Source organism: Heloderma suspectum, chromosome 13 (assembly GCF_057233095.1).
Source record: "Heloderma suspectum isolate Gila_16-S chromosome 13, 16-S_ref, whole genome shotgun sequence".
Classification (NCBI taxonomy): domain Eukaryota; kingdom Metazoa; phylum Chordata; class Lepidosauria; order Squamata; family Helodermatidae; genus Heloderma; species Heloderma suspectum.
In genome coordinates this window covers 8139134-8163752 of record NC_139470.1, presented here as the reverse complement: position 1 = coordinate 8163752, position 24619 = coordinate 8139134, and the positions used below count along the sequence as shown (strand labels likewise).

Genomic DNA, 24619 nt, shown 5'->3' with positions numbered 1-24619 from the left:
TGAAGCTGAACCCTGACAAGACCGAGGTACTTTTGGTGGGAGACAAGAGGAGGCTAGGGGATGTTGACCTGGTGTTGAATGGGGTACGGCTACCCTTGAAAGACCAGGTCTGTGGGACTTACCTTTCACGAATGTCGCTCCCGGCAGCGGGTCCCGGCAGCGGTTCGGCAGGTCTTCGTCAGGGGTGGGGGCGAACCGGCTGCCGCTGCTGCCATTACAGGAAAAGTTAAAAAAAAAAAAAAAGCCCCTGTGATAGGCTACGTAACGATTTACGTAGCCTATCACGGCTAGATTTGCAAAGTCAGCCATGATAGGCTACGTTAATCATCACGTAGCCTATCACGGGTCACTTTAAAAAAAAAAAAAGCGCGTACGCTAATGGCGGCCCCCATAGGGAGCCGCCATTCGCATTCCTTATTTGGTCCCTGTAGTGTACGTAAAGATTTACGTAGACTACGGCGAAAATTATTTATTTAATTATTTTTGCCGTAGTCTATGTAAATCTTTACGTAGACTACAGGGACCAAATAAGGAACGCAAATGGCGGCTCCCTATGGGGGCCGCCATTAGCGTACGCGCTTTTTTTTTTTTAAGTCACCCGTGATAGGCTACATGATGATTAACGTAGCCTATCATGGCTGACTTTGCAGATCTAGCCGTGATAGGCTACGTAAATCGTTACGTAGCCTATCACGGGGCTTTTTTTTTTTTTTTACTTTTCTTTTGAAGTTCGCGGCCGGGGAGACGGGGCGCTTTTCCCCGGCCTGAATTTCGGCCGGGCGAGGCGGGAAGCCTCCCCCCGGCCTGAATTTCGGCCAGGCGAAGCGGGAAGCCTCCCACCCCGGCCTGAACTTCGGGGGGAGAAGCGAAGCACCTCCCCCCCACCGCGAAGCAAGCTGCGAGACCAGGTAAGTGACTTTCGCACATCCCTAGTTGTGCCCCCCTACGTAGGCTATCACACATAGCCAACCGGGTGGAATGTCTGAGCTCCGCCTCTAACTTTTCCTGCTTCACTCTGCGCCGGACTCTAGCATCCCTCAGGTCACACCCCGCACTCTCCTCCTCCTCTGAGACCTGGGTTCTCACGGGGGAGGAAAGGGGAGGGCCTTCAGGTCAAGCCATCTGCAAGCCAAGTTCCTGAGAAGAACGCCTATCCATATCACTAGGGAGGAGACCTCCCCCAGTTCTGGCTGGTCCCAATCTGAATCTGAGCTGCTGACTATCTCCACACACTCCGAATCATTCCTGACATCCTGTTAGTTTCTCGGCCTAATTCAAGGTGTTGGTTTTGGACTTCAAAGCCCTAAATGGGCTTTCTGAGCCTACCCAAACATTAAGGTCAGTGTGAAAGGCCTTACTCTCTGGACCACCACCAAAAGCCATGAGGCTAGTGCATCCTAGAGACAGCGGTGGCCCCATACCTTTGGAATACCCTCCCCAGCCAGATATGTACGGTCTGACTTAAAAGTCACTGCTGACTTAAAAAAAAACGCCCGAAAGACACTTTTTTTCCATTCAGCATCATTAGCTGCTGCTGTGTGCATGTGTTTAATTATTATTTATATGTTCATATTTCTGTAATATTGTATGCCACCTTGTGAGGGCAGTGTGCCCTGAAATACATGTGAAAAACCTTTTACATAATAAATAAATGAATACATAAAATAAGCCTTTGTCTAGGGTTGTCCATTCACTGGGAAATCTGCTTCTTTTTCGACTCTACAGACTTCTGTGATATGTACAACTCATTTTGTGTTTGTGAGCCAAGCTGCAGACTTTTCCCTGAACTCTGGGAACTGTTTTGCACATTTTTCCTGCAATTTCTGCAATTTCCTTAAATCTCTAAGCAATTTGCGCAAATTTCTGAGCAACATGCACAAATTATGGGTGAATTTGCACAAATTCAGCTGTAATGGCCACACATTGCTCTGACATTTGCACACATTGCTTGGAAATTTGTGCAAATTGCAGAAGCTGTGAAAAAAATACGCAGAATGCCCAGAAAATCCATGAACTCTCCCGACTCACTACAGACCTCATCAGGCACTGCAGCAGGAACCAGAACAACGTCCAGGGGGCCAAACCTCAGAAAACCCATTCCACTCGACTGCACAAAAGGATTTCTCTGATATCCCTACCTTTAACCCTCATTTCTAACTGAAACAAAGCCTAAGTAGGCGTTACTCTATTTTCCATTTTCTGACACGCATCCTTTGTTACTGATTTGTTGCACTCACTCTGTTATCTTCCTTTATCACTTTCCTGTCAGAATATCAATGTTTTTACCTCTGGGCAGGAACTTGTCCTTGTTTATGTTACTATGCAAAGCAGAATACACATTGATGGTGGCATCTAAAAAATAGGGATGGATGGATGCTGAAGTTCAATTCTGCTCAGTTTCTCATATTTCCGACACTAGATTTGTTCTGTCCTGCTTCCACATCAGTTTGAACATTTGGTTTTTTAAGGCTTGCAAACAAACAAACAAAAAAAAACCCATATGTATTTTTGTGTGTATCTATCAAAAGTGCATGCAGTTTGAACATATTTTTGAAATGACACACATTTGGGGCAAGTGGTTTCCCTGAAAATAAAGTGCTCTTGCGAACGCTTCTTTGCAATACATGTCCTCATCTCATCTGAGGGCAGCAGGCTAGCTTAAGAGGAGAAGAGTGAGCCATGTGACACAGTCAGCTCTATCCTCTAGCACCACACTTGCTCTTGCTAATGGTAGGGCTGGCCCTGACTAAACAGAACAGGGTCTGATTCAGCAGGGGTCTTCTTATATACACATCCCCCATAGCTTTTTTACTGTGGCTGCCAGTGTTCCACCACATTCATTTATTCATGCTGAACATCTTGAGCATGGTGGTCAGGCCTAGTGAAACAGTAAGCACCAGAAACAACAGGCATGGAGGACAGGAGATGGAACCTGGAACAAGGCGGTAGGTAGGGATGTCAGAGAATTCCGTGACGGATCTCAGTGAGGCTGAATGCCAGTGCATTCGGCCCCCCGAAATCTGTCGCGGAACGAAGCCCCCACCCCCCAACCCACAAAAGGCGCATGGGACAAAGTCCCCGTCGCCCCAACCCACAAAAGGCGCGTGAAACAGAGCACTTATCTGCTCCCATCTGCGCTGCTTTGCGAATGGCGGCCATCCTGCTGCCGCCATTCACTTCCTCTTCATAGCCATGATAGGCTACATAAATACTTACATAGCCTATCACGGCTAATGCAGGGATGCCATTTGCATCCCTGCAGAGGCTGTGATAGGCTACGTAAGTATTTACGTAGCCTATCACGGCAGGGGGGGGACCCAGCGTACGCAAATGGCGGTGGCTACCGCTATTTGCGTACGCTGGGTTTTTTTCCCCCTGCCATGATAGGCTACGTAAATATTTACGTAGCCTATCACAGCTAAATACAGGGACGCAAATGATGGCGGCTACGACAGCCACCATTTGCATCCCTGCAGGGCTGCCCAGGGGCCAGATGTCCGGCTGTGGCGGCTGGAGCCGGCTGGCGGCTCCGCGGTTTGGCCGCGGAGCGGAGCCGGCTGGGCAGGATTCCGGGGGGGAGGACCAGATTGCCTCCCCCCCCATCGAGGATTCCAGGGGGAGGGACAGAGCGCCTCCGCCCCCCAGCGGAAACAGAACAGAATGGAAGGTAAGTGTTCCGTCCATCCTTAGCGGTAGGGTTTTCCACTGCACTGCCTTCAGTCTACTGTTCTATAAAGCCATAATGGAAAAAATGAAGCTGCTATTCCAGTGCATTACAGGTCCCAGGTTATTACCAGCTATTGAGCTTCACCTGCATCCCTGGAAAGGGGGGGGGGAGCCCTAATTAAAGGGAGTCTGCCAGTGTTTCCAGCTAAGTACCATAGGGCATGATAGGGTCAAGTCAGCAGAGTGTCAACAGCATCGGGAAAGGGTGCCTTGCTAACCCACTGCAGTTTCTTTTGAGAAGGTTAAGAAAGCCGTAAGACTGAGGCGGAGGAGGTCACATCAATTTGCACAACACTTTTTGATGTCATCATTTCCCATGGCCAAGGAAAGGCCCTCCAGCTGGGATGCTGAAGTTCAAGAGTGGAAGGGGAAGGTGGCCATGGACACGAAAGCTTTGCTGGTTTGCTTGCTAGCTTGATGTTTCATCCCTGGGCCATTTGCAAGCACCTCATTAAGGAGAAGCACGGCCATCCTAAATTATCTCCCTTCCCCTGAAGTAGAGGTTCTTGTAACATTAATTATTAAATGTCAAACCCCGCCCCACAATTCAGTGAAATTCCCCTCCCCAACCCAGTTTTCAGGGGCAATTTGTCCCCCACCCCAAAGCTAATGACAGATCCAGCAAGGCCATTCTTATGCATTTATGCTGTGCGACCGCTAAGTGCTCTAGGTTATCCTCAGCAGATGACACAGGTCTTTTCCTGTCATCACTTTGGTTGAGTTTCATCCAGCAAAGCCCTTGGTATTATTTAACACTACACAAGTTGGTATTTTCATCCGCTCTCGTGCCTCCCTCCAGCACAGCACAGCCTCCCTCTCTCTCCTAGAGTGTTAACATGAAAAATGCTCCCTTTGGGTTCTGTACTTCAGTTAAGATGTTTGCTTCTGCCAACAGCATTCAGTGACTATGTTCCTGTGGTCCCTGGCTCAAAAGGCATGGTCCTTTTGCTCCTAGCATGGAAATGCCACATGTTTTGATAAGGTTCTGAGCAGGGCATCTCAAGGTAATTTGGTGCCCTAGGTGAGATACAATTTTGGTGCCCTGGACAAAGTACAGTTCTGGAGGGCTCCCTCCCAATACTGCCACTATTACTTCCTCAACAGCATGAAACTGAGAATAAAACTGCCAAGCTCATACTGCCCTTTTAGAAATATCTGGTGTGAACACACTTAAAATACTTTGTATAGTTCTGGTCAGGGCACCAGGAAAAAAAAAAAAAGATATTGATTTTGTAGAGATGGTAAAAGTGCAGAAAAGGGAACTGAAATGATCAAGGGGCTGGAGTATCTCCCCTATGAGGGAAGGTGACAACAGCTGGGATTGCTTAGCTTAGAAAAAAGGAGAGTAAGGGGAGACATGATAGAGGTGTACAAAATGATGCCTGGTGTGGAGAATGTGGATAGGGAGACATTTTTCTCTCTCTCTCTCAAAATACTAGAACCCAATGAGGTCCTCCCATGAAGCTGATTGGTGGGAGATTCAGGACAGATGAAAAGAAGGATTTCTTCACACAGCGCAGAGTTAAATTGTGGACTTCGCTACCACAGGATGTAGTGATGGGCAACAACTTGAATGGCTTTAAAAGGGGATTGGACAAATTCATGGAAGATGGCTATCAGTGGCACCTAGTCCTGATGGCTACATGGTACCTCCAGTATCAGAGGCAGTATGCCTATGTACACCAGTTGCTGGGGAACCTGGGCAGGAGGGTGCTGTTGCACTCATGTCCTGCTTGTCGGTTTCCCATGGGCAGCTGGTTGGCCAATGTGTGAACAGAATGCTGGACTAGATGGACCCTTGGCCTGATCCAACAGGGCTCTTCTTATGTTCTGATATTCTGAAATGGATTCATGGAGCCTCTAACTGCTAGCCTATCACGTGAAAAACCACAGATGCAAATGGCATAGCGGACACCATTTGTGGCTGTAAAGCCCTTAGTTTAAGCTAAATGCAGCCATTTATGGCTGCATTTAGCTTTATCTAAGAGCTTTACAGCTGCAAATGGCGTAACAGACAACATTTGCGTCTGGAGTGAGCCCTCAGACAGCGATACGGCACGGCAATGGCGGCCATATTGCTGGTGCTACAGAGCCGGCTGACAGGTCTGCAGAATCACCGTGAGGAGGATCCGTCCCTGGACAGTTCCAGAGGGAGGCGGAAGTGAGTTGTGCCATTCCGCCACGGACTCCTCATTGGGGTCCGTGGCAGATTTCTCTGACATCCCTATGGATTACATTTATATCCCACCATTTTTCCCCTTGCAAGGAACCCAAAGCAGCTTACCTGGTCGTCCTCTTATCCATTTTATCCTCACAACAATCCTTATCCTGTGAGGTAGGCTAGGCTGAGAGTCAGTTAGGGATGCTGGAGAAATTCAAGATGGACTAAAATGAGCTCGGATTTCTAAGAATCTGATCTGCATAATCCACTGTGGAGCAACTCCCTCAGGCCACCTGGAGTCTGTGGACTTTCAGATTTTAAAAAAAAAACTTTCCCAAAAATTGCACATATTTATTCGTAGAAAAATATGCAAGTTTCTGCTGGAGAAAAGTTGAATGGAATGGGGGACAATACGCTAAAAGTTATGTACTAAGCTAAATTGTGTAAATTGTTATGAAACCTCTTATGCAATTATTTGCATGTTTTCCCGCATGGCGAGAAAAAATCATTCGCATCCATCTGCGAGTGGACAACGGAACAAAAGGCTTCTGACAATCCACTGTATTGGCGCCAGGAGCGTAGCCAAGTTATTTGTCGTGTTAGAGGGGCCTAGAGATCCATAATGCTTGCTTAAGTTCATTATTGGTGCAATTCCCATGCTAGTAAGCCTCTGAGCATGTGCAGATGAGTCAAGGGCCGATAACAGCCTTCTTGGGGCATTCCTTGCTAATGAGGAGAGTCTTTATCTCTGATGTGCCTGGGAAGCAAAGTCTGTTTATTTTGAGAACCAAGCACTGCTAGCCTATGCAGGGATTGAATGCGAGGGGTGCGTGTTGTTGAAACGCTGCTTACTGCTAACCTGTAGAGTATAAGACCCATTGTACCCAGAGGCTCGGGGTTCAAAGAAGTTGTCTGATCCAACCACTGGGTATGCCTGTGTGCTGTAAGTTACTCAATAAAGTTTCCTTGTAAGCAAACCTTTGAGTCTGATTTATCACTATCTTGGCACGTCTAGCCTAAGAGTTAAATGCCCACTGCAGGGACGACACACCCACAAAACACCAACGGGGCAGATTTCACACAGTCCGTACATCCCTAGGGTCAGTGACTGGCCCAAAGTCACCCAGTGAGCTTCATGGCTGAGTGGGGGCTAGAACCAGGATCTCCATGATCCCAGCCCAACACTCTAACCACTACACCACACTTGATCTCAAGGATGTCTTGAATGTGGTCCAATCTGTTTTTCAGGTAGACAACACAGGCTTGATGGTTGGCTTCCAGCAGGGATGTGCGAATCAATAAAACGTGAGCTCACTGAAGTTCTACGAATTCCAACTCGAAGCTCATTCCAACTCAAGTCCATATGAGATTGTGAGCTTTCTTTTGGTATGAAAACCTGTGCTTATTGTCATGTGTATTTTTCCCAAATCTATGCATCAATTGTGCACATCTTGAATATGTGTACTCATTCTTCTTCCACTTATTAAAGCGTATTTGTGCACACTTTTCGAAAGTGTGCATTTTTGCATGTGCATTTTTTACATGTATGCATGCTGAGAAATGCATTCTTCTGCGAATCACATGGCAAGCTCAGAAATGTATGAACATCGACCACAGATTGAGTCCGAGTCCGTGTTTGGTCCGGAAGGTGTAAACTGGATAAATCCTGATCATAACTGAACTGAGATGAATGTCTTATTTGTCCCTACTTGCCAGAAGAAAGAATAGATAGCAGTCACTCAGCAAGGAAAGGGGCAGAGAGGACAGAAGAGCGATGCATAGATATTGACGCAAGCACTCAGTGATAGGTTACGGGAAAGAAGAAAGCAAGAAAGAGAGAGACAAGGACTTTGAACAAAAGTTGTGAAGTTAAGGGTGGAAAGACCAACTTCCCAGCTGCCAGGAAGACCACAGGGCCACAGGATCCCTCTGGCACTTGCTTCTCGTCGCGTTTCTTGCATGGTGTTATTAGCACCCATGGAAAACACTTAAGTTGGTGAATAGCAGCCAAGCTTCAAAACATCCTTTCAGCAAAAGGTCATATCTTCGAAAAGCATTCATTTGTTCATGTTTAATCTGCAGATGCATTGTGGAATTCTCTGCTGAGCTTCCATACAAATGGAAGGAGGAATGCCTTAGCAAACACAGAATGTTACATTGCCTCGTATCTGTAGAGGTCATTTTGTTTTTCTTCCTATAAACAAAAGCACCCATTCCATTCTGGCCCTGTGGGAGTGAGGGGGGAATACACTCCTTTGGATGCATGGGCTTTTGACTCCAGAGAATCCTTTCTTTACTAGCAAAGTGCCCCCAATTATGACAGGTGGGAGGGAAATTCTGTATAATTTCCTTAGGGTGCAATCCTATGCATGTTTAGACAGAAAAAAGGCCTACAACTCCCAGCATGCCCCAGCCAGAACATGGACTCTGTCTAAACATGCACAGGATTGCACCCTTAGCATCTATTTATTCCAGCATTTTTTGTGTTGTCTTCTAGGCTCTCAAGGCAGCTCCCAACTTATTAAAATCATCACATTCATCAAAGCTTAGCATAAAACCAATCCAGCAGCACTTTAAAACAGTACAGATATTGCATACATTAAATCAACACAGCTTTTTAAGACTTTAAAACAGCCGCAGTTTAAATACAGAACAATAATATCTTAATTGACTCACATTTCAATTAACTAAAACAGAGAAGGTTCTCCTAGGCTCATTGAAAACAGGGCAGAGTAGGAGCCACGCATGCCTGCCTAAGAAGGAGGTTCTGTAAACATGGGGCCACCAATGGAAAGTATGTGTCTCTCGCGCATACCCTAAAGAACCCCACCAGGGACTGCACTCTGTGTTGGCCAGTTGACCTGTTGATAGCGATGGCGGAGAATTTCTCCCCGAAACTTCGGGGGGCGAGCGCCAACGTGTTCGGCCCCCCGAACAAGTTTCGGGGAGAAATTCTCCGCACCCACCCCACCCCCGCACCCCCCCCAGGACGGGACTTACCTTTGCCGAACGTCCCTCACGGCGGCGGGTCCAGCCGGCGGTTCGGTGGGTGTTCGTCCTGGGCAGGGGCGGCAGCCGATCTTTTGACCGGCTGCCGCCACCGCCATTGCAATAAAAGAAAAAAGAAAAAAACGCCCCCGTGATAGGCTACGTGACGATTCACGTAGCCTATCACGGCTAGATCTGCAAAGTCAGCCGTGATAGGCTACGTCAATCGTCATATAGCCTATCACGGGTGACTTAAAAAAAAAAAAAAAAACGCGTATGGATAATGGCGGCCCCCATAGGGAGCCGCCATTCCCGTTCCTTATTTGGTTGCTGTAGTCTACGTAAAGATTTACGTAGACTACAGCGAAAATAAGGGCAACGCTATTTGTAGGGCTTGTAGCACAGGGCTTGTAGCACAGCTTCTTTCTTCCTTGGTAAGGGCTTTGGGGGGGGCATTCTGCAACAGCATCAAAGCAACTGTCTTGGCAGGCTGGCCCCCAGTTTGCTTCCACCGCAGTGCAGGTGGGGGTAGTCTTGTGTCCAGCTCCAGGGATGAGGTGGAGTTCGTGCTCTGCCAAAAACTGCCCTCTAATATCCTGAAAGTTTTCTTCCCGCCATGAAAGAGGCTTCCGTCATTCCACCTCATTCAGGATGTTCTATAATTTATTCTTGTGGTGATTTTGAACATACCTCATCACAGCCGGCCTCCCAGGCTGCCTGCACATCCCGATCTGAAAAAGCCCTATGGGTGGAATTCCCTCATGGTGCCTTCCACTGGGCGCTGACTAAAGTGCAGGAAGCTGAGGAGGCTACGGGCTGCCAGAGAGATGATCATACAATCAAAACAGGGCACTTGGGCTCACTCCTCAGCCACTTCCTAAGTAAGGTCAGCCCAAGAAGCCCAAACCCAACCCATGAGAATTTCTCCAAAATTTCTTCACTGTTGCATTTCTTTTCGAAAGCCATTTCTCTTCCATCAAATTCTGCACAGACAGAATGCAGAACTGGCTGCAAAACCAGATGCATAACCAGTTGCACGAGACTGGACAACCAGTTGGCCAAGCATAATGTGCAACCGCTTGCACAACCACACTTGCGCAAACATAACTTTAGTTGGGTTCTTCTCTTGCGCATTGTTCAGAACCTCCTTTCCGCTAGCGCAGCGCCATTTGCGCTAATGGAGCGACACAGGTGGGTGCTGCCCCTCGGTCCCATGAGGTTCGATGGGACTGAGTCCCAGGAAAGTGTTGATGGGACTGCAGTAGGGATGTACGAAACCCCACTTACCTGGCTTCGCCGGGTTCTGCTGGGGGGGGGGGAGGCGCTCCATCCCTCCCCCTGGAATCCTCGCCAGAATCCTGGCTGGCCAGCTCCGCTCCGCGGGGATTCTGCAGAGCCGCCGGCTGGCTCCACCAGCAGACGGACATCTGGCCGCTGGCTAGCAGGGACGCAAATGGCGGTGGCCATAGCCACCACCGTTTGCGTTCCTGTATTCAGTCATGATAGGCTACGTAAAGACTTACGTAGCCTATCATGTCTGGTTTTAAAAAAAAATGCGTACGCAAATGGCAGAGGGTATGGCCGCCGCCATTTGCGTTCCTTATTTTTGGCCGTCTTAGTCTACGTAAATATTTACGTAGACTAAGACAGTGAAAATAAGGGGGAACGCAAATAGCGTCCACTATGCTATTTGTGTTCCCCCTTAGTTTCGCCATCTTAGTCTATGTAAATATTTACGTAGACTAAGACAACCAAAAATAGGGAACGCTAATTTGCGTACGCGTTTTGTTTGTTTTTTAACCCAGACATGATAGGCTACGTAAGTCTTTACATAGCCTATCATGAATGGGGGGGAAAGAAAAAGAAATACTGCAAATGGCAGCGGCGGCAGTGGCAGTGGCAGCCAGTCGGAAGACCAGCCACCACCGCCCCCTCCGTCAAAGCCACCACTGGAGCCGCCGCAGTCCGGAACATCCGCCCCAGGTAAGTCTTGTCCCGGGGGGGATCCGCGGGGGGGTGGCAGACCGTTCCGCCACAGAGTTCGGGGGGCCAAATTCACTGGCATTCGGCCTCACCAAGATCCATGGCGGAATTCTCTGACATCCCTAGACTGCAGCCCAAGAGAGGACAGGACAAACATGTACAAAATTATGAAAATCTGGGGGCAGGACTGGAGAGAGAAAGAAAAAGGTGAGACTTGAACTTAGAGTCACACCCAGTGAAATGGGTTGGCAGGAGATTCAAGGGAGAGAAAAGCATTTTGTCACTCAAGGGATCATCAACGCATGGAATTCACTACTGCACGACATCGTGGCAGCCACTCAAATGGCTCCCCCACTCCCTGAAGGAACTGGACAGATTCATGGATGTTGGGTCTCTGGATAGCTATTACAGCTGCCTTGAACCACCATGGAGAGAGATAATAGCTCTCCATATACACTTGCTGAGGGATGAACAATTGGGGGGGGGTTGCTGCCTTTGTGCCCTGCTTGTAAGCTTCTCAGAGGGACACATGCTCCCCATCCCTGATAAACCCTTAGCCCAGGGATGTTGAACCTCAGGCCTGGGGCCCCAATCCAGTCCTCTGAGGTTCGACAGATGGCCATGCCCCCTTTCTCCTGATCATTTGGGATCATTTTCTTCCCCATTCTAAAAAAGTTAGCTTGGGGGGGAGGTGAGTAAGGGGATACAATGGCAGAAGTGTACAGAATTATGGATGGTGTGGAGAAAGTGGGTAGGAAGACATTTATTTCTCTCTCTCTCTCATAATATTAGAACCCAGTGGGGTCTTGCCATAAAGCAGAGTGGTGGGAGATTCCGGACAGATAAAAAGAAGTCCTCCTTCACACAGCGCAGAGTGAAACTCTGGCATTCGCTAGCACAGGATGTGGTGATGGCCACCAATTTGGATGGATTTAAAGGGGGTTTGGACAAATTCATGGAGAAGAAGGCTACCAATGGCTATTAGCCCTGATGGTGGGATGGGATACCCAAGTGCAGGATGAGGCCCCTCCCACAAGTGCTGTGTCAGGAGCGCTCTGGCGGCCTCTCCCAGTAGATTCTAATAGCCAATTCAAGACACAGATGAAAGGATTTCTTTTCAAAGCTTTAATTCTTTTACAACTTAATGACTTTTTCAGATGCTAATCACCAGCGACTAAAGCAAGGAACAGCAGGGTGGCCTAAGCTTCCAGTAGGCAGTTGATCCCCATTTCAAAGAGAGTCACTTGAAGACCCAGAACTTATGGGCTAGGGAGAGATCCTCCCTCTTTCCCTTGGGTCCATGGGAGGCGGCCATTGCTTGCGCGCCAAATGGGCGCTACACCTCCTTTCTGCGCCCTCCATCGCTCGTCGCTATTTGCGTCTGCGTTGAGCATCAAAGAAGCCCCCCTCCTGAATTCCCTCACTGCCAGGATCGCTATCTATCTTAGGAATGCTGGCAGGAGGAATCTCTGCCAGGTGCTGAGCCTGGAAGGGATGAGCTGGCCCCTCTCCCACAGATAGCTGCTCTTCTTCAGAATCCAAACTGCTCTGAGGCTCTCTGGGCTCAGTTTCCACCCTGACATGCTGGGAGATCTTGGAGCAAAATTCCCCCACATGCTGGCTGGGGCTTATGGGAGCTGAAGTCCAAAATATCCATGGAGAAGAGGTTGTAAAGCCGGGGACGGAATTTGCTAGAAGATGTAGTGATGACCACCAAATTGGGTGGCTTTAAAAGGGGATTGGACAAATTCATGGAAAATCAGGCTATCCATAGCTACTATTCCTCATTACTATATGCTATTTCTGGTATCAGAGGCAGTATGCTTATGTGCACCAGTTGCTGGGGAGCATGGGTGGGAGGGTGCTGTTGCACTCCTGTCCTGCTTGTGGGTTTCCTGTGGGCAGCTGGTTGGCCACTGTGTGAACAGAATGCTGGACTAGATGGACCCTGGGTCTGATCCAGCAGGGCTCTCCTGAGGCTTAGTTACTGGCGGGAAGAGTTTTAAGAAAAGATATGCTGGTATTTTGGGACCCACTTGGGCCCTGCCCACTTCTGGAATGTGGCCCCCAGAGCTTCTCGAAAATGGAATTTGGCCCTTGGGCGGAAAGGAGTTCCCCACCCTGGCTTAACCCGACCGGGCAGGGCTCACTTTGTGTTTTTCAGGTTCCAAAGTTCTGCTTTCCCAGCATTCTTTTAGAAAACAAAAAATTGAAAACAGAAGGACTGGAAAGGATCATCCGAAGTGTACACTGCAAAACTGAAGAGAAGATATTTGAAAGCAGCGAACAAGTCTCCCGCTATGTTTGGCTAGCTCAGAGTTGGGCAACTCATTGCCTACCAGATATTTTGGCCTATGACACCAATCATCCCTTACCATTGGCCATGCTGACTAAGGCTGATGGGAGTTGTAGGCCAAAACACCTGGAGGCCCAGTGGTTGCCCACCCCTGAGCTAGCTCAAAGAAGCAGTGAGACCTGTTCAGTTTCACATAAGCAATGAGGCGTAGCAGAGATGATCACACAGGATGAAAACACCCCACCAAGTTCTACCTAATCAGTTGTCAAGATGGTTAAGTTTCCAAGTGTTTAAGATTCTTAAGATTCTGACTTCAGGGGAAGAGTGGGAGGGGAAATAATAAATGTGTGTTTTTTCCTCCCCTCTGGATGTTTTGATAAGCAGCAGCTTTCCGACACTGTATTTTATTTTATTTTATTCATTTTAATTTTTTTTGCAGCGTGTCATCCTCATTTGCATCTGTCACATTACTCACTGAGACACACTTGTTTACTGCCTAAGTGACGGAATCGAAGGAGTTAGTATAGCCAGGTGTGCGGCAAACAAAAATCAACATAATCAGGAGGCTGGGAAAATTGCTTTTAATTCTGTGTTTACACAGGCAATTCTCCTAAATTATTTGGGCCGGGAGGCTGCAAGTTTGATACTTTTGTGGAACCCATCTAAAAACCCTAATTTACCTGGAGATGGGGGATATTCACCCACATTTCAAGCAAAATGCTGTAACACTTGAGATACATTATTTTCCTGAGAAATGGATCAGGCGAGGAATTGAAGCACTCAAAACATCTCTACTCTCTTAAATGACTCCAACCATTTTCCCTCTCTTGTTATACTAGAACTTATTCAGTGAGCAAGAGATTCAAGAAAGACAAAAGAATGGAAGAACATAAGAAGAGCCCTGTTGGAAGAGACTCAAGGCCTATTTAGTCCAGCATTCTCTTCTCTCAATGGCCAACCAGATGCCCAAAGTGAAAGCCCACAAGCAGGACATGAGTGCGATAGTACCCTCCCTTCAACTAGAGATGTGCCCATCAGCAAAATGTGAGCTCGCCAAAGTTCTCCAAATGCCATCCTGAAGCTCGTTCCGACTAGAATCCATATCAGATTTCAACCGGGGGGAGGGTCTTTTTGCATGAAAATCCATGTGTATTTCCGTGCATATTTTTCCAAAGATATGTATCAATTGTGCACATCCTTGAAATGTACGCATTCTTCTCCTGTTGGTCAAAACGTATTTGTGTGCATTTTTCAAAAGAATAAATTTTTTCATGCACTGTTTTTAGGGATGTACGAAAGTGACTTACCTTTCCGCGGATTATGTTGATGGTGGGGGGAGGCGTTCCATCCCTCCCCCCAGAATCCTGGCCGGGGGGGGAGGCGCTCCGTTCCTCCCCCGGAATCCTGGCCGGCCGGCTGTGCTCCGCAGCATTTCTGCAGAGCCGCCGGCCGGCTCCGCCAGCAGCCGGACATCCAGCCGCTGGCTAGCAGGGACGCAAATGGCAGTGGCCGTAGCCACCACCGTTTGCGTCCCTGTATTCAGCCATGATAGGCTACGTAAAGACTTACATAGCCTATCACGGCTGAGTAAAAAAAAAAACGCACGTACGCAAATGGCAGCGGCCATGGCCATGGCCGCCGCCATTTGCATTCTTTATTTTGGCACGTCTTAGTCTACGTAAACATTTACGTAGACTAAGACGGCGAAAATAAGGGGAACGCAAATAGCGTAGCGTCTACGCTATTTCCGTTCCCCTTATTTTCGCCGTCCTAGTCTACGTAAATGTTTACGTAGACTAAGACATGTCAAAATAAGGAACGCAAATGGCGCCGCCCATGGCCGCCGCCATTTGCTTACGCACGTTTTTGTTTTTGTTTTTTTAAGTCAGCCATGATAGGCTACGTAAAAATTTACATAGCCTATCATGGTGTTTTTTTAAAATCTAGCCGTGATAGGCTACGTAAATCTTTATGTAGCCTATCACTTTTTTTGTTTTTTGTTTTTTTTTAACCTGGAAATGGCAGCAGCAGCAGCCGGTCGGAAGACTGGCAGCGGCAGCTGCCGCTGCCGAACCGCCGCCGGAGCCACCGCCGAAGCCACCGCCGCCAGGAAGATCCACTCAAGGTAAGTCTCGTCCCGGGGGGGTGGCGGGCTGTTCCGCCACTGATTTTGGGGGGCCGAATGCGCTGGCATTCGGCCTCCTCAAGATCCATGGCGGAACTTTCATACATCCCTGTTTTCAAATGTGAACATGCTGTCTGATGCAATTTTTTTGTGGTCTGCAAATCACATTGCAAGCTCAGAAATGTTCAGATTTCAACTACAGATTGTGTCCAAGTCTGTGCTTGGTCTGGAAGTTGCAAACTGGGTCAATCCTGATGGAAACTGAAATAAACCTAATTTCTCACACATCCCTACCCTCAACAACTGGTATACAGAGGCATAGCCTTTATCCTCCCTGAATTGGTCTAATCCCCTTTTAAAGCCACCCAAATAGGCGGCCATTGCTGCATCTTGTGGTAGCGAATTCCATAGGTTCACTATGCACTGTGTGAAGAAGCCCTACCATTCATCTTTGCTGAATCTCCCACCATTTCGCTTTATGGGATGACCCTGGTTTCCAGCATTAGGAGAAAAGGACAAAAATATATCCCTATCCACTCTCTTCACATCGTGCCTATGTTAGACACCTCTATCATCATGTGCCTCCCCTCACTAGCTTCCTTCACATAGCACACAATTAAGGAGTAGAATTTACTGTGACAACCTCGTTAAAGCCACTTGTTCTGAGGCCATGAAAGCAACTACCTTAGCTTTAAGAGGGTGTTAGACAAATTCTTAGAGAAGAAGCGTATCAATGGCTATTATCCTTGATGACTGCTCGTAGTGATGGGCAAACTTACCCCAAGTGAATTTGTTATCTACTCAGAACGTAATGAACAGGGATGTCAGAGAATTCCGCCACAGATCTCGGTGAGGCCGAATGCCAGTGCATTCGGCCCCCCGAACTCCATGGCGGAATGGCCTGCCACTCCCTGCCCCCCCCCACGGATCCCCCCAGGACGAGACTTACCTGGGGTGGATGTTCCGGGCGGCGGCGGCTCCAGCGGCGGCTTCGGCGGCAGCGGTTGGTCTTCCGACCGGCTGCTGCCGCCGCCGCCACCATTTGCAGTCTGTCCCCCCCCCATCGTGATAGGCTACATAAAGACTTATGTAGCCTATCACGTCTGGGTTAAAAAAAACGCGTACGCAAATGGCGGCGGCTTCAGCCACCGCCATTTGCATTCCTTATTTTTGGCCGTCTTAGTCTACGTAAATATTTACGTAGACTAAGACAGCGAAAATAACGCAAATAGCGTCCGCTATGCTTTTTGCATTCCCCTTTCTTGTCTTCGTCTTAGTCTACATAAATATTTACGTAGACTAAGACGGCCAAAAATAAGGACCGCAAATGGGGCGGCCATAGCTGCTGCCATTTGCATACGCGTTGTTTTTGTTTTTTTTTTTAACCCAGACGTGATAGGCTACGTAAGTCTTTACATAGCCTATCACGACTGAATTTAGGGACGCAAATGGCGGCGGCTACGGTCGCCGCCATTTGCGTCCCTGCTAGCCAGCGGCTGGATGTCCGGCTGCTGGCGGAGCCAGCCAGCGGCTCTGCGGAATCCCCGCGGAGCAGAGCCGGCCGGCCAGGATTCCGGGGGGAGGGACGGAGCACCTCCCCCCCACAGCAGAACCCGATGGAGCCAGGTAAGCGGGGTTTTGTACATCCCTAGTAATGAATTCATCTATATGAGCTTGGATGAGAGTAATAAAAAAATTCATTCCATATATATGAGTTCTTGCACATGCGCTAAATCAATGTGTATCTTGGGGCTATAGTTTGGAATTGCATTGTGCAGTTGGGTTGACGGAGGAATCTGTCGGGCAGGGGGTGAAGCTCGCTGAGCTTCCCTTGGTTTGGCCCCTGGGACTTCAGTTCACTTTCCGCTGCAGAGCCTGACTCCATCTGCATCAAGTCGGGCCAGTTTGCAGATTTCCCATGTTTTCTCAGTTGTACAAATTACAGCTGTGTAATTTGCGCAAATTTGTGTGATTTGCGCAAATGATGACTTGCCACAAAAAATATGCAAAAAGTTCCCGGAGTTTGGGGGGAAACCATGGGGAAAAATTGCATTTGCATCAGCCCGCAAATGCAAGCCAAATCAGGCGTGCTGTGGAACTCCATCAAGCAGAAAGAGAAATGGATTTCTCAGCCACGGACATCCCTATGTGTAGCATGAGGTTGTGCATCCCTTTGTTATGTGGCTCCTTTCTGCTTGATCATTTTCAGATGGCCTGCCTGTGTGATGATGTCGTATGATGTTTACTCACCATTGGCAATCACCAGTAGGGAGATGGGCCTGGAGGTTCCTCCTCCTCCTCCTCCTCAGAGCTGCGGTGGCAGCGAGAACCACCACCAGGGAAGAAGCTAATGAGACTGCTTCCAGTGAGGGTTTTTGGGGGGTGGGGGGCTAGTTGGTAGGATGATTGAAAATGTAGGGGGATCTGTGTACTTCTTTACTATGCATGCTCTGAAGCTTGCATTCAATTCTGAACTTAAGAGCAAATGTGTAATACATTGATCCAAGCTCACTACAAAGTTCAGTATTACAAATTGATGTGTTTCAACCAACGAGCCAACTAATTATGAAATCTGGCAGCATCAGAAGGTGTATGCACCCTCTATTGGTGTCCTGACGTGCCAATATGACATGCCTGACTTTCCCTATGGGTCTGGCTGCCCATGGAGGGATTTTCCCCTCTCTCCATCCTCTTCCCTTCTAGAAATTTCCCCTCAATGTGTGCCTGCCTCCTCCCCTTACAATAAAATCCTATTCGGGTCAACTCAGAATTCAATGGGACTTGCTCCCAGGTAAGGGAGTATAGAGATGAGGCCTTAATCACTTCCCGCTAGCCCACTCACAGAAAAGGAATTGCTAATCATAAATGGAGCTTTCACTTCTTGGTCATCAGTTGAGATCCAGCTGAGGTCTTGGGTCAGTCCAAGATTCATTATGATCTGAGTGCTATTCTGTATACTGTGTGGAATGAGTTATTGATTTTATCCATCCCGTAAAGGACATCCCATTCAGTGGTACGTATCACCCTGCCTGGCATTCTTACTGCCGAAAATGGCAATCAGACCTTGAGTTGTCATTATTTCCAGATTCTGAATATCATTTTCTAACTTCTTAAAACTTTCCCAAGTACTGAGAGATGCTTTAGGTTGATTTTATTACGTGCAGATGTCATAACTGTGAAATGGTGGTGCAGGAAAATTTGCTGCTTTGGTTGTATGTCTCTGAAGTATATTCTCCAATGGCCAATGTCTCTGAAACATATTATCAACAAAATTCTCCCCCTGCAGGGGCCCAGGTTTAAAGGACTAGACTTTACCAGGGCTGGAATCCCATTCAAATGATGCATGACATGAGGCTAAATTGTAGATCAAGTTAAACTTGATCTGGGCCCTGAAAAATGACCCTTGGGCCCTAGCCTGCAAATGTCACCCAACCTAATTTAGGATCCCTTGTGGGTGATTTTAAGGAGTTGAGATTAGAGTCAAGGCAGGGGAAATAGTCTAACTTGGTCTTGGCCCCACCCTGGAGTAATACTCAAGGGTCAGAGTCAGAGGAGAATGTGCCAATCAAATCCAGATCTCCTGTACCGCTGGCTGGGGAACCAATACAAGTTCTTGATTCTGAACCTGAGGCTGATACTGATGAACCTGCAGACCCTGAGCCAGGTCCCTCACAGATGCTTTCCCCTGAGCCCAACTCACCTGAGGAGTCACTCAGCACTCACTCCACATCACCTGCCCAATGGCGGTAAGGATGGCACAGGCTCCCAATCCTGTCCAGGAATCCAGCAGAACCTCCCCCCGCCGTCCGCACCCCAAGCCCTGCTCACCGAGCTCCTACCCCCGCTCACCCCCTGCCTGCGCTCAGCGAGTGGCCCACACTCACCCCAGTGGCCTCGTTGAGCTCCACAGCTGCCATTTTTTGAAAAATAAAATGGCGATTGCAAAAATGTGCATATTTCCGTATGTGTGACAATGCGCATTTTTGCAAATGTGCATATTTGCGTGGGCGAAAATGTGCATTTCTGCAAATGTGTATTTTTGTGCACACACGAAAATGCACATTTTGTGAAAATGCACATTTTGCGCATGCGCAAATATGCACGTGTTTGAGGTGGCCATTTTATTTTTCAAAAAACGTTGACCGTGGAGCTCAATGAGGCCACCGGGGTGAGTGTGGGCTGCTCACCAAGCACGGGAGGGGCTTGAGCGTGGTCCAGGGACCACCGAGCGCAAGTAGGAGCTGGATGGGCACCCAGAGAACCCAGACAGGGGTGGGTTCATACATCCCTAAATGGCAGAGGGCATGCATCAAGCGAGAAGCCACAGAGAGGAGGAGGAGAAATGCTTGCAACTTCAGGCCAGGGGGGTGGAATGGAGGGCCTCAGTCGACCTCCAGTTTTGTTGGCACAAGTTGGGCACTTGGAACTATCCGAGGCTGCAGCTGCCTGCTGAGGGCAGGTCAGAACAGGCTAAACTTCCTGGTGCCCACTCCGTGGCTGCATGCGGCTCAACCCTGATGTACATGCACACACAGCCTCATCTACCTCAGAGGGCTGTTGGGGGGACAAATGTGGGGACCATATAGGTTAACCACCCTGAGTTCCTAGGCCAAATACCAAAGGTAATTGGCCTAGGTAAAAATTATGGTAAGAACATATGAAGAGCCCTGCTGGATCAGACCGAGGGCCCATCTGGTCCAGCATTCTGTTCACACCATGGCCAACCAGCTGCCCATGGGAAACCCACAAGCAGAACATGAGTGCATACTAGAATCATAGAAATAATAGAATCATAGAATAGTAGATCTGATCTGATACTAGAGGTATCTGATACTAGATATAGCCATCAGGACTGGCTGCCAGTCCATTTCCGGGCCTACTACCCTATATTCCCAGTCATTAAGACCAAGGTTTGTTTGGTGGAGATTTTAATGCATAAATGCAGTCTTAACAGAGAGGGCTACTGTGTCACATCACATTGTTTAGGGAAACATGAGAACCCTGCTGGATCAGACAAGGGTCCATCTAGTCCAGCATTCTGTTCACACAACTGCCAACAAGCTGCCCATGGGAAAGCCACAAACAGGACATGAGTGCAACAGCACCCTCCCACCCATGTTCCCCAGCAACTGCTGTACGCAGGCACACTGCCTCTGATATTTAGGGATGTACGGACTGTGTAAAATCCACTCCATCTGTGTTTCACAGATTGTCAGGCGCCTTTTGTCCTGTCATCCGCTCACAGACGGATGTGGATTATTATTTTTTCATCATGCAGAAAAATATGCAAATAATTCCGTAAGAGGTCTCATCACAATTTGCATAATTTACTTTTCCACATAACATTTAGCATATTGTCCCCCACTACATTCAACTTTTCCTCAGCAGAAAGTGGCGTATTTTCCTAAGAATAAATATGTGCAAATTTTGGAAAAGTAAAAACAACACCCGAAAGTCCACGGACTCCGGGCAGCCGGGGGGGGGGGGGTTGCTCCACAGCAGGTTCCACAGGCCGGATTCTTAGAAATCTGAGCTCATTTGAGTCCCTATCGGTTTTCTCCGGCATCCCTACTGGCACTGAAGGTAGCATACAACCATCAGGACTGGTAGCCATTGATGGCCTTCTCCTCCAGGAAGTTGTTTAACCCCCTTTTAAAGCCACCCAAATTGGTGGCCATTACTAAGTTTTGTGGTAAATCAATATGATCCTGTCAAAGACTGGCCCCTTGAAATAGAAAAGCCACAAAACTGTAGATTAAATTAGTCTATTATATTTCTATTCCTATCACCCCATACTGCTTCCAACCTAGCTCCATTTGGAGGAGCAAAGTTCTCTCTCTCTCTCTCTCTCTCTCTCTCTAATTTTATTCTACCCTTGCCTGCCAGATCTACTGAAGTGTTCAGTGTATACGCCAAAAGATATTAATAATAATTAAAACAATGTATTGTATTAGAAGCTTCTACTGTCAGTGTTGGCCTGGCTCCCAGCTTGGAGTGATTAGAGGAAACCATAGAAATATTAATTAATGGTGCCAGGATTGCAGGACTGATAGCGTTTGTGTTAATGGGGTGTTAACAAATTGAGGGCTGTTGCACTCAGCTCAGGAGGAGTCTGCCCTCCGAGGTACTTTGGACTGGCGCAGGAAATCAAATGTCTGCTTTTGCATGGCAAGAAGATTAGGGCTGCTTTGGAAGTGGCATAAAGAATGCTGCGTGTGGTGCAAACGAGCAATGTGCCAATGCTCCACCTATACAAATGAGCAACCTGCTGAAGAACTCTGCAGTCAAAACGTTTGCCTGCCATTTCCATTTCACGAGGGCTCAGCTGAAACTGTTCCCTAGATTCAGAGAATCATAGTATAGTAGGGTTGGAAGGGGCCTACAAGGCCATCGAATCCAACCCCCTGCTCAATGCAGGAATCCAAGTCAGAGCATCCCTGACAGATGGCTGTCCAGCCTCGTCTTGAAGGCCTCCAGTGTGGGAGAGCCCACCGCCTCCCTAGGGAATTTGTTCCATTGTCATACTGCTCCAACAGTCAGGACGTTTTTTCTGATGTTCAGCCAGAATCTGGCTTCCTGTCACTTGAGCCCATGATTCCGTGTCCTGCACTCTGGGATGATGGAGAAGAGATCCTGGCCTTCCTCTCTGCGACAACCTTTCAAGTCCTTGAAGAGCGCTATCCTATCTCCTCTCAGTCTTCTCTTCTCAAGGCTAAACACACCCAGTTCTTGCAGTCTCTCCTCATAGGGCTTTGTTTCCAGTCCCCTGATCATCTTTGTTGCCCTCCTCTGAACCCTCTCCATCTTGTCTGCATCCTTCTCAAAGTGCGGTGCCCAGAACTGGACACAGTACTCCAGAGGAGGCCTAACCAGTGCTGATTGGTGGGAGATTCAGGACAGATGAAGGGCTTCTTCACACATCACATAGTTAGACTATGGAATTCACTACCACCGGATGTCGTGATGGCCACCGATCTGGATGCCTTTAAAAGGGGGGTGGACAAATTCCCGGGAGAAGAAGGCTATCAGTGGCTACTAGTCCTGATGGCTATGAGCTACCTTCAGAACCAGAGGCAGTGAGCCTATGTACACCAGTTGCTGGGGAACATGGGCGGAAGGGTGCCGGTGTGCTCATGCCCTTCTTGTGGGTTGCCAGTCAACAGCTGGTTGGCCACCGTATGAACCGAATGCTGGACTAGATGGACCCTTGGTCTGATCCAGCACGGCTCTCCTTATGTTCTTACTGCCTCCTGGCTCACCAGCAATCTGCCTGGAATCTCTTCCCTTGCTCGTGCAGGTCTGCAGATCTCAGCATTTATACCCTGCTTTTCAGTTATTTTACAAAGGGGCCCTGCAACAAAACGTTGCAGTGTGGCGTGCTCCTGTTTAGTGAGACAACCATCTGTACCCTCTTCCAGGATGTTCCTTTATATCCCCATCCACCCCTTTCCTGTTTTTCCCCACTGAGTGTTCTGTGGCCATGGAGCATTTGACTATTTTAGCTCTGCCAGAACAACTAACAGCCTGGTTTAAAATGTCCATCATAAAATAGCCATTAAAAAAATTCAATACCCTCTCACCATTAAAACATGCAGAAAAACTAATGTAACAATAGATTTAAAAGCAGCATTACTACATCAGTTAAAAGATCCAAGGCAACAACTATTGAATCCCGTAGGCTGATGGACCAGATGGTGCTTAAGTGCCCACCTAATCTCCCGCAGAGAAGGAGCCAGCGTTGCTACACAAAAGAGTCGTCCAGTCTCTCTGCAAAGTGGCGTCAGCTATTTAAAATGAAGGGAGAGGCGGGATTAGGTGACCCAAAACAGGCTGCTCTGTGTCAAGGGTCGGCTCAATCGGGCACCTGCTGAGGGCCCACACCCGAGTAGGGGCCCACTGACAAGAGCCCCCCGACTTGCTCCTCCTCTTCACTCTTGCAACCTGCTTGTTCACCTGCCTCTCACTCTGGCCCAGACAACGGTGGGGGTGAGAAGGAGGAGCAGGAGGTGCCGTGGCCCGCTTGCTCCCTGGCTCTCTGCCTGTCAAGCAAGCAAGTGGTGGCAATGATGAGAAAGAGAAGGGGGGGCAATAGCAGTTGGTGACGATGGTGGTGAGAAGGTGGACTCCCTGAGGGAGGGGGCCCAGGGAGGGTGTCTTGCCCAGGGGCCCTCCAAAACCTGGAGCCGGCACTGCTCCGTGTGGGCACACCCAGCCGCTGGTGGTGTGGGCGCCAGTGTGACCTTGCACAGTGAAGGAATTGGCCTGCAGAAGGTCCCAGGTTCGATCCCCGGCTTCTCCAGGCCAGGCGAGGAAAGAATCTTGCCTGAAACCCTGGAGAGCTGCTGCCGATCAGTGTCGACAGTACTGGGCTAGATGGGCCAACGGCCTGACTCGGTATAAAGCAGCTTCCTATGTTGCTATGAATCTTATAGTGCAGTCTTGAAGGATGTTTACTCAGAAACACCCTCCCCCCGAGTTTAATGTGACTTACACTCTAGCGTGTTTAGGATGGTAATCCTAATTCAGCTGCTTACGCAGCGGAGAACATGCTTTTGTTCTGGATCTGGCTCTAAAACGCACAGCAGTGTTGGCCATTAAAACAGGTGGCAGTGTGGGAGTCTCTTTTTTCCAGGATGCTCAGTCCCAAGGCCAGCATCAAGGGTAGGCATGGCTGGGCACCTGTCGAGGGCCTGCACCCCAGTAGGGGCCCACTGGCAAGAGACTCCTGGAGTTGCTCCTCTTCTTCACCATTGAGATCTGCTTGTTCGCCTGCGTCTCGCTCTGGCCCCGACAACGGTGATGGGGAGGAGGAGGGGCAGGAGATGCCATGGCCTGCTTGCTCCCTCACTCTCTGCCCGGCAAGCAAGCAAGTGGGAGCAATGATGAGAAGGAGAAGGAGGGGCAAGTCCAGCTGCTGACAATGGCAGCGAGGAGGTGGACTCACTGAGGGAGATGACCCACGGAGGGCTCTTGCCCAAGGTCCCTTGAAAACCTGGAGCTGAGACTGATGCTTTAGCGGCCCGCCATTTACACCCAGGACAGAAATGGCTGGTGCCCGGCTTGGCACAGTTATGATCTGCTTCGCCCTGCATGTCTAAGGAGACAGTTAAGAAAAGAGAATGAGCGAACGCAACGCAGGAACTGGGGTGAAGCTGGCTGAATGCAGACACCAGCATGAACAGCAAAAAAAGAACCGTTTCCTTTCTTTTGGTCCAAAAGATATGTGTAGAAAGAAAGTGGCTCAGCCACGCTGACAATGAGGAATGAAACGAGGGAGCTAAAAATACACCCACGCTTGCTGTCACTCTCTCGCAAGGGGATCCAAATTGAGCGTTCTATT

The 24619-nt window shown here is 48.6% G+C and overlaps 1 protein-coding gene across 2 annotated transcripts in view; it reads right to left on the bottom strand.

Annotated features, from left to right (window-relative positions):
* Positions 1-24619, bottom strand: part of TMEM132B (transmembrane protein 132B) — a 301587-nt gene that overhangs the window by 179765 nt on the left and 97203 nt on the right. The gene's annotated exons all lie outside the window — the stretch shown is intronic.